The following is an 11337-nucleotide window of genomic DNA, read 5'->3' on the forward strand; positions in this document are numbered from 1 at the left end:
AATAGACAACGATAAAAACATGATAGAGGACTTGATTACCCCACTTTCAACAATGGATAGATTATCCTAAAAAATTCATAAAGAAATCTGTCAGCACTGTGGTTTAGAATAAATGGCCCTAACAGATATATAGAGGACATTTCTACAAACAGCAGCAGAATACAGATTCTCAAGTGAACAGGGAACATTATTCAAGTAAATGCATACAAATTATGTTTCCTGATCACAATGACATGAAACTACAAATCAACAGCTGGAGGAGAGCTGAAAAATTTACAAGTGCATAGAAATTAAACACACTCCTGAACAACCAGTGAGTCAAAGACAAAAATGAAAAGACTAGTTAAAAACTAGCTTGAGACAAAAGAAAATAGAAACATAACAAACCGTAACTTAAGGGGGGTAGAAAAAGCAATTCTATGAGGGAAGTTTATAAAGATGTCAAACAACGTAACTGTACCTTTCAAGAAGCTAGGAAAAGAACAAGGTAAGCTCAAAGTTAGTAAAAGGAAAAAATAACAAGATCAGAGCAGAAATAAATAAGAACCAGAACAACATAGAGCTGGTTTTATGAAATTGGCAAACATTTAGGTAGACTTAAAAAAAAAAAGAAGGGGGACGCCTGGGTGGCTCAGTTGGTTGAGCGGCTGCCTTCGGCTCGGGTCATGATCCCAGCGTCCTGGGATCGAGTCCCACATCGGGCTCCTTGCTCAGCAGGGAGCCTGCTTCTCCCTCTGCCTCTGCCTGCCTCTCTGTCTGCCTGTGCTCACTCTCTCTGACAAATAAATAAATAAAATCTTTAAAAAAAAAAAAAAAGAAGGAAAAATCAAATTCAGAAATGAAAGTGGTGATATTATAGTTGATAGACTACAAATACAAAAGAGCCTAAGAGATTACAATAAACAATTACAGGCTAACAAATATAGAACCTGTTAAGATTCAATCATTAAGAAATAAAAAAAAATAAAAAAAAAAAAAGGAAATAAAAAAATCTGAACAGACCTGTAAGGACAAAGAAGACTAAAGCAGTAATCAAAAACCTCTCAACAAATGAAACCCCAGGACCAGATCGTTTCTTTGGTGAATCCTTATGACAGTTTCAGAATTACCACAACCATAAAATGAGTTTCTTCCGTTTTTGGGGGCCAGCATTACCAGGATACCAAAGCCAAATAAGCTAAAAGAAACTATAGACCAATATCCCTGCTAAATATAAATGCAAAAATGTTAGCAAAATGCTATCAAATAAAATTTAACATATTAAAAGGATTATACTCCACAATAGAGTGGGATTTATTCCTGGAATTCAAAAATGATTCAGCCTATGCCAAGCAATAAATGTGATAAACCATTTGAGAAAAATTCAACATCCTTTCATAATAAAAATGCTAAACAAATTGGATATAGAAGGAACATACCATAATAAACACTAACAGACAAGTCCACAGCTTACATACACTCAAATAAAAATATGAAAGCTATTCTTCTAAAATCATGAATGAGGGGTGCCTGGGTGGCTCAGTGGGTTAAGCCTCTGCTTTCAGCTCAGGTCATGATCTCAGGGTCCTGGGATCAAGCCCCACATAGGGCTCTCTGCTCAGCAGGGAGCCTGATTCCCCCTCTCTCTGCCTGCTGCTCTGCCTACTTGTGCTCTGTCAAATAAATAAAATCTTTTAAAAAAATAAAATCATGAATGAGACAAGGAGACCCATTCTCATCACTCCTATTCCAATGCAGTACTGAAAGTCCTAGCAAGAACTTTCAGGCAAGAAAAAGAAATCAGAAAGGGAGAAGTAAAATTGCTTATTAGCAGATGACATGATCTTATATATGAAAAATTCTAAACATGCCACTGAAAATTGTTAGAACTAATGAATGTATTTTCAGTGAAGTCAAAGAATACAAAACAGAGAGAAATCAGTTGCATTTCTATACACTTCACAACAAAACATCTGAAAAAGAAAACAGTCTCCTTCACAACAACATCCAAAACAAAAAAATTACATAGTGATGTATTTCACTAACGGGATGAAAGATCTGTACACTGAGAAAAAAAACTTTGATCAAAGACACAAATGAATGGAAATACAGCCTGTGTTCTGGCATGGAATGAACCCATGTTAAAATATCAGAACTCCCCAAAGGATTTATAGATCTCATAAAATTCCTAACTGATTTCTAATGGCATTCTTTTTCACAGAAATATCTTTTAAAGTTCCAAAATTTGTGTGGAACCATACGTAACCTTGAATAACCAAAGAAATTCTAAGAAAAAACAAAGCTAGATGCATCACACTTCCTGTTTTCAAACTCTATTACAAATATAGTCTAAGTAAACACATAGACCAAGGGGACAGAATTCTCTCAGTAGATAAAAAATAAACCCTTGTATATATAGTCAACTCCTATTTGAAAAGGGATCCAAGAATACTCACCGGGGCAAGAACAGTCTCTTCCATAAATGGTGGAAGATATGACATATGATAAAATTAAATTTTAGAAGAAATTAAATTTCTTAGAAGAAATCAAAAGAAAAACCTCTTGACCTTGAGCTTGGTAATGATTTTTTTGGAGGTCATAACAAAATCACAAGCAACAAAAGCAAAAACAAGTGGATTATGTCAAACTAAAAAGTTGCTGCACAGGGGAAAAAAAAAAAAAAGCAACCAATGGATAGAATGGGAGAAGATATTTGCAATCATCTACTGGATAAGAGGCTAATATTGTCCAAAATACAAGAACTCCTACAAATGACTAGCCCTCCCCAAAAAAATCTATTTTAAAATTGAGAAGACCTGAATAGACATTTTTCCAGAGAAGACACATAGATGGCCAATAGGTACATGAGAATTTGCCCAACATCACTAATCATCCAGAAAAGGCGAATCAAAACCACCTTAAAAAAATTACATCACACCTCTTACGAGGAGCAAGATGGCAAAGGAGTACGAGACCTAAATATCATCGGGTCCCAGGAGTTCAGCTAGATAGTTATCAAACCATTCTGAACAGCTACAAACTCAACACCAGATTGAAGAAAAGAAGAGCAGCAATTCTACAAACAGAAAAGCGACCACTTTCTGGAAGGCGGGCTGTGCAGAGAAGGGAATCCGAGGCACTATTGGGAAGATGGACCGCAGGGGGAGGGAGCCTCTGTCAGTCAGCTCCTGGCAAGTGAGCACAAAATCAGAACTTTTAGAAGTCTGCTCCAGTGAGGGACGTCGCTCAAGTGGCTAAGCAGGGGATGGAACCCTCACTGGGGTAGTGTGGTCTCAGGACCCTTGGAGTCACACAAAGACCAAAGCATGAGTGTGGCAGAGCTCCCAGGTATTAGGGCAGGGAGCCCAGGAATGGGCTCTCAACTCAGGGTTGCCATAAACCATAATCTGCCGCACAACTGGGCTACTGCTCTTCAAGCAGGGACCCCACAAGCGGCAGATCCAGGGAGACTACCTTTCATACCACAGGAAGAGTGGCAGAGGAGCCTGCCATGGAAGTCTGCTGGGTTTGGAGACTCCAAATGGGGTTGTGTGCCAGAGACAGGAATGTTTGGTCACAGGCCGGGTAAGCACAGAGCGCTGCTGGAGACCAGGGAGACAAGAGAGACTGACTGCTTTTCTCAGAGGATGCACTGAGGAGTGGGGCCCCAAGCTCTCAGCTCCTCTGGGTGGGAGATGGGGAGGCCACCGTCTTCATTCATCCTCCAAAGCTGTACAGAAAGCTTTCAGGGAAACAAAAGCTACTAAGTGTAAACCAGAGCAGATTACTGAGCCTGCCTGGTGGCAAGGGCAGTGTAACTCTGCCTTGGGCAAGGACATTTGAGAATCACTGCAACAGGCCCCTCCTCCAGGATCTATCACCAGGAACATCCAGCCCAAGACCATGTTCACCAGGCACAGAGAACTGCAAATCTCCAGTGGTAGGGGAATACAACATAAAGAATTCATTGCTTTTTTTCCCATGATTCTTTAGTCTTTTGGAGTTAGTTTTTCTTTTTCTTTTTTTTTCTTCTTTCCCTTTTCAACCAACATCTTATCAATTCCTTCATTTTTAATGTCATATTCTATCCCTTCATTATATACACACCAACAATAAAGTTAAATACAAGTTTTTCTTTCTTTAAAATGTTGAGATACAATTTTTTTTTTAAGATTTTATTTACTTATTTGACAGACAGAGATCACAAATAGGCAGAGGGGCAGGCAGAGAGAGAGGAGGAAGCAGGCTCTCCGATGAGTAGAGAGCCTGATGTGGGGCTTGGGCTCGATCCCAGGACCCTGGGATCAGGACCTAAGCCGAAGGCAGAGGCTTAACCCACTGAGCCACCCAGGTACCCCAAGATACAATTTCTTCTAACACACCAAAATACACCCTAAATCTAGTGTATGGCTTGTTCTAGTCTCCTGCCTAATCACATTTTTTCTTTTTTTCAATTATTTTATTCAATGAACTTATCAAATTGTTCTTTAAAATCTTTAATTTTCATCTTTACAGTCATATTCCACCCCTTCATAGTATGACTGTAAAGATAAGTTTTCTTTCCTTAAAATTTTGGGAGGCAGTTTCTTCTAACAGACCAAAATACACCCAAAATCTAGGGTGTGGCTCTGTTCTGTTAACCAGCCTGACACTATTCTTTATTTTCCTTTTTTTTTTTTTTCTTTTTTTCTTGCCTTTCTTTTGCCCCCAGTCTCAGGTCTCTTCTGATTTGTTTTGTGTGCAGTTTTCTGTGGTAGATGTTACCCTTTTAGCATTTTGTTCTCTCATTCATCTATTCTTCCCTGGACAAATGACAAAATGGAAAAAAAAACTCACCTCAGAAAAAAAGAACAAGAGACAGTACTAACTGCCAGGGACCTAATCAATAAAGACATCAGTTAGATGTTGGAACAAAGTTCATGACAATAGAGTATATGACAATTATAATACTAGCTGGGCTTTAAGAAAGCATAGAAGATACAAGAGAATCCCTTTCTGGAGAAATAAAAGAACTAAAATCTAAGTTAAAGTCAAAAAGGCTATTAATAAGGTGGAATCAGAAATGGAGACTCTACCTGCTAGGATAAATGAGGCAGAAGAGAGAATTAGTGATATAGAAGACAAAATGATGGAGAATAAAGAAGCTGAGAAAAAGATAAACAACTACTGGATCATGAGGGAAGAATTGGAGAGATAATTGATACCATAAGATGAAACAATATTAGAATAATTAGGATCCCAGAAGAAGAAAAAGAGAGAGTGGGGCAGAAGATATGCTGGAGCAATGATAGCAGAAAACGTCCCTGATTTGGGGAAGCAAACAGGCATCAAAATCCAGGAAACACAAGAACCCCCAGTCAAAAATCAATAAAAATAGGTCAACACCTCCTCGTCTAATAGTAAAACAAGTCTCAGAAACAAAGAGAAAATCCTGAAAGTAGTTCTGGACAGGAGATAACCTCCAGAAGTAGAAATATTAGGTTGGCGGCAGACCTATCCACAGAGACCTGGCAGGCCAGAAAGGACTGGCATGATATATTCAGTGCAGTAAATGAGAAAAATATGCTGCCAAGAATACTGTATCTAGCTAGGCTGTCATTGAAAATAGAAGGAGAGATAAAAAGCTTCCAGAACAAACACCAAACCAGCCCTACAGGAAATCCTGAAAGGGGTCCTCTAAGCAAACCCGAGCCGAAAGTTAACATAGACCAGAAAGGAACAGAGGCGGTATACAGTAAGAGTCACCTTACAGGCAATACAGTGGCACTAAATTCATATCTTTCAGTGGTTACCCTGAATGTAAATGGGCTAAATGCTGCAATCAAAAGACACAGGCTATCAGAATGGTTTAAAAGGCAAGACCCATCAATAAGCTGTCTGCAAGAGACTCATTTTAGACCCAAAGACACCTCCAGATTTAAAATGAGAGGGTGGAAAAACCATTTACCATACTAATGGACATCAAAAGAACGCTGGGGTGGCAATCCTTATATCAGACAAATTAGATTTTAATCCAAATACTATAAGACATGAGGAAGGACACTATCATACTTAAAGGTTCTATCCAACAGGAAGATCTAACAATTGTAAATATCTATGCCCCTAACATGAGAGCTGCCAATTATATAAGCCAATTAATAACAAAATCAAAGAAACACATCAACAGTAATACAGTAACAGGGGATTTTAACACCCCCCTCATTGAAATGGACAGATTTAAGCAAAAGATCAACAAGGGAAAAAAGGCTTTAAATGACACTGGACTAGATGGACTTCACAGATATATTCAGAACATTCCATCCTAAAGCAACAGAATACACATTCCTCTCTAGTGCACATGGAACAGTCTCCAGAATAGATCACATCCTGGGTCACAAATCCAGTCTCAAGAAGTATCAAAAGAGGGGAACCTGGGTGGCTCAGTGAGTTAAAGCCTCTGCCTTCGGATCATGTCATGATCTCAGGGTCCTGGGATTGAGCCCTACATCAGGCTCTCTGCTCAGCGGGGAGCCTGCTTTCCCCCCCCTCTCTGTCTCTGCCTGCCTCTCTGCCTACTTGTGAGCTTGCTCTCTGTCAAATAAATAAATAAAATCTTTTTTTAAAAAAGAAGTACCAAAAGACTGGAATCATTCCCTACATATTTTCAGACTATAATGCTTTGAAATTTGAACCCAATCACAAGACGAAATTTGAAAAGAACTAAAATATATGGAGGCTAAAGAGCGTTGTACTAAAGAATGAATGGGTTGACTAGAAAATTAAAGAAGAATAAAAAAATTCATGGAAACAAATGAAAATGAAAATACAACTGTTCGAAATCTTTGGGATGCAGTAAAGGTGGTCCTGATAAATTATATAACAATACAAGCCTTTCTCAAGAAACAGAAAATGTCTCAAATACACAACTTAACCTTACACCTAAAGAAGAACACCAAATAAAGCCTAAACTCAGTATGAGAAGATAAATAATAAAGATCAGAGCAGAAATCAATGAGATAGAAACCAAAAGAAGGGTAGAACAGGTCAACAAAAGTAGGAGCTGGTTCTTTGAATTACTAAGATTGATAAACCCCTGGCCAGACTTACCAAAAAGAAAAAAGACCCAAATTAATAAAATCATGAATGAAAGAGGAAAGGTCACAACCAACACCAAAAAAATACAAACAATTATAAGAACATATTATGAGCAACTCTATGCCAGCAAATTAGACAATCTGGAAGAAATGGATGAATTCCTAGAGAGTATAAACTACCATAACCAAACCAGGAGGAAATGAGAAACCTTAACAGACCCATAACCAGCAAGGAAATTGAAGTAGTCACCAAAAATCTCCCAACAAACAAGAACCCAGGGCCAGATGGCTTCTCAGGGGAATTCTACCAAACATTTAAGGAAGAATTAATACCTATTCTCCTGAAAGTGTTCTAAAAAAATAGAAATGGAAGGAAAATTTCCAAAGTCCTTTCTGGCCTTTATGAGGCCAGCATTACCTTGATCCCCAAACCAGACAAAGACCCCATCAGGAAGGGGAATTACAGAACAATATCTCTGATGAACACAGATGCAAAAATTCTCACCAAAATTCTAGCCAATAGGATCCAACAGTATATTAAAAGGATTATTCACCATGACCAAGTAGGATTTATTCCTGGGCTACAAGCTTAGTTCAACATCCACAAATCAATCAAGCTGATATACATTAATAAAAGAAAGAACAAGAACCATATTATCCTCTCAGTAGATGCAAAAAAAGCAATAGACACAATACAGCACCCTTTCTTCATCAAAACTCTTCACAGTGTGAGGATAGACTGTACTACCTCAATATCATAAAAGCTGTCTATGAAAAGCCCACAACAAGTATCATTCTTTTCTTTACTCATTTATTGGACAGAGTGAGATGCACTAAGAGAAAGAGCACAAGCAGGGGGAGTAAGAGAGGGAGAAGCAGGGTTCCCATGGAGCAGGAAGCCCAATGTGGGGCTCGATCCAAGGACTCTGAGATCATGACCTGAGCTGAAGTCAGACACTTAGTGACTGGGCCATCCAGGTGCCCCACAGGTATCATTCTCAATGGGGAAGACTTAGAGCTTTTTCCTTAAGGTCAGGAACACAGCAACGATGTCCACTATCACCATTGCTATTCAACAGAGTACTAGAAGTCCTAGCCTCAGATAATAAAAAGAAAAGGCATCTGAATGGCAAAGAAGTAGTCAAACTCTCACTCTCTGCAGGTGATATGATTCTTTACATGGAAACTCAAAAGACTCCACCCTAAAACTGCTAGAACTTATACAGGAATTGAGTAAGGTGTCAGGGTATAAAATCAATGCACAGAAATCAGTTGCATTTCTATACACCAATAAGACAGGAGAAAGAGGAACTAAGTAGTCCATTCCATTTACAACTGCACCCAAAGACCAGATACCTAGGAATAAATCTAAACAAAGCAGCAAAGAATCTGTCCTCAGAAAACTATAGAATACTCATGAAAGTAATTGAGGAAGACACAAAGAAATGGAAGAACATTCCGTGCTCAGGGATTGGAAGAACAAATACTGTAAAAATGTCTATACTATCTAGAGCAATCTACACATTTAACACAATCCCTATCAAAAGACCATCAACTTCTTTAAAGGAAATGGAACCAATAATCCTAAAATTTGTCTGGAACCAGAAAAGACCCCAGATAGCCAGAAGAATGTTGAAATAGAAAAGCAAAGCTGGTGACATCACAATTCTGGACTTCAAGCTCTATTACAAAGCTGTAATCATCAAGACTGTATGGTACTGGCACAAGAACAGACACATAGATTAGTGGAACAGAATAGAGAGCCCAGAAATAGACCCTCAACTCTATGGTCAACTAATCTTTGACAAAGCAGGAAAGCATGTCCAGTGGAAAAATGTTTCTTCAACAAATGGTGTTGGGAAAATTGGACAGCCACATGCAGAAGAATGAAACTGGACCCTTTCCTTACACCACACAAAAATAGACTCCAAATGGGTGAAATACCTCAATGTGAGACAGGAATCCATCAAAATCCTTGAGGAGAACACAGGCAGCAACCTCTTCAACCTCAGCCACAACAACTTCTTAAACACGTCACCAATGGCAAGGGAAGCAAGGCCAAAAATGAACTATTAGGACTTTATCAAGATCAAAAGCTTTTGCATAGCAAAGGAAACAGTCAACAAAACCAAAAGATAACTGACAGAATGGGAGAAGATATTTGCAAGTGACATCAGATAAAGGGCTAGTATCCAAGCTCTACAAAGAACTGCTCAAACTCAACACTCAAAGAACAAAGAATCCAATCAGGAAATGGGCAGAAGACATGAACAGACATGTCGGCAAAGAGGACATCCAAATGGCCAAGAGACACATGACAAAGTGCTCAGCATCACTCAGGAACAGAAATACAAATCTAAACCTCAATGAGATACCACCTCACACCAGTCAGAATGGCTAAAATTAACAAGACAGGAAATGACAGGTGTTGGCCAGGATGCAGAAAAAGGGGAACTCTCCTACACTGTTGGTGGGAATGCAAGCTGAATGTCTATACTATCTAGAGTATATCTGAATATATCTGCAGCCATTCTGGAAAACAGCATGGAGGTTCCTCAAAAAGTTGAAAATAGAGCTACCCTATGACCCAGGTATTGCACTACTGGGCATCTACCCCAAAGATACAAATGTGGTGCTCCAAAGGAGTACATGTATCTGAATGTTTGTAGCAGCAATGTCCACAATAGCCCAACTATGGAAAGAACCTAGGTGTCCATCAACAGATAAATGGATAAAGAAGATGATGTGTATTTATACAAAGGAGTATTATGCAGCCATCAACACCCCCCCACCCCCAGAAATCCTGCCCTTTGCAACGACATGGGTGGAACTAGAGGGTATTACACTAAGCAAAATAAGCCAGTCAGAGAAAAACAATGATCATATGATCTCAGTGATATGAGAAATTTGAGAATCAAGACAGAGGATCTTAGGGGGAGGGAGGGAAAAATGAAACAAGACAAAACCAGAAAGGGAGAGAAACCATAAGAGACTCTTAATCTCAGGAAACAAACTGAGGGTTGATGGAGGGGAGGGGGCTGAGAGGAATAGGGTGGCTAGGTGATGGACATTGAGCTTTGTGAATTGTATAAGACCAATGAATCACAAACGTACCACTAAAACATTACATTATATGTTAGTTAAAAAAAAAAAAAATCACATCACTCCTGTTAGAATGGCTCTTACCAAGAAGACATTAGTTAAGAAGTGCTGATAAGAATGTGGAGAAAAGGGAACTCTGTGCTCTTAGAATGGACACTGGCACAACCAGTATGGACACTAGTATGGAGGTTCATCAAAAACATTAAAAATAGAACTACTATATAATCTAGCAATCCCACTTAATGGGTATATATGATAAGGAAATGAAATCAGTATTTTGAAAAGAGTACCTGTATTCCACATTCATGAAAATATTATTCACAAGAGTCAAGACATGGAAAAGATCAGTAATGTATATCCATTGATGAATAAAGAAAATATATAGATCTATACATACACATAGTATATCTCTATCTTACCTGTGTATCTATCTATATAATGCAATATTATTCAGCAATAGAAATTCTGCCATTTGTGACAACATGGATAGTATATGCAGACATATGCTAAGTGAAGTTGGTCAAAGACCCACACTGTATGATCTATCTTAAATGTGGAATTTTAAATATCCAAACTCCTAGTAACAGAGATCAGAATTGTGGCTGCCAGGGGCTGGATGTTGGGGAAAATGAGGACAATTTCATCAAAGGTATAAACTTCCATTTACGAGTAAATTTCTGGGATTGAATATATAACATGGAGTCTATAGTAAACAATACTTTATTATGTGTTTGAATGTTGCTAAGAGAGTAGAGCTTAAATATTGTCACCAAAAAAAGTGAGTTAATAAAAGTGCTAATCAACCCTATTGTGGTAATCATTTTGTAATATATGCATGTATCAAATCATCATATTGTACAAATTTAACACAATTTTATAGGTAAATTATATATTAATAAATTTGGAAAAAAGAATGATAGGTAAGTTTCATATACTCTTTACTATACACACATATTTCTTGACTCTGTAAACTACTAGCCTCTAGAAACAACAGCACCCCTTAACAACAAGCATGCACTGTGTTCTAACTTAATTTTTTTAAAAGATTTTATTTATTTTTTATTTATTTGACAGACAGAGATCACAAGTAGGCAGAGAGGCAGGCAGAGAGAGAGGGGGAAGCAGGCTCCCTGCTGAGTAGAGAACCCGATGCGGGACTCAATCCCAGGACCCCGAGATCATG

The sequence above is a fragment of the Martes martes genome (assembly GCF_963455335.1).
Source record: "Martes martes genome assembly, chromosome: 5".
Taxonomy (NCBI): Eukaryota; Metazoa; Chordata; class Mammalia; order Carnivora; family Mustelidae; genus Martes; species Martes martes.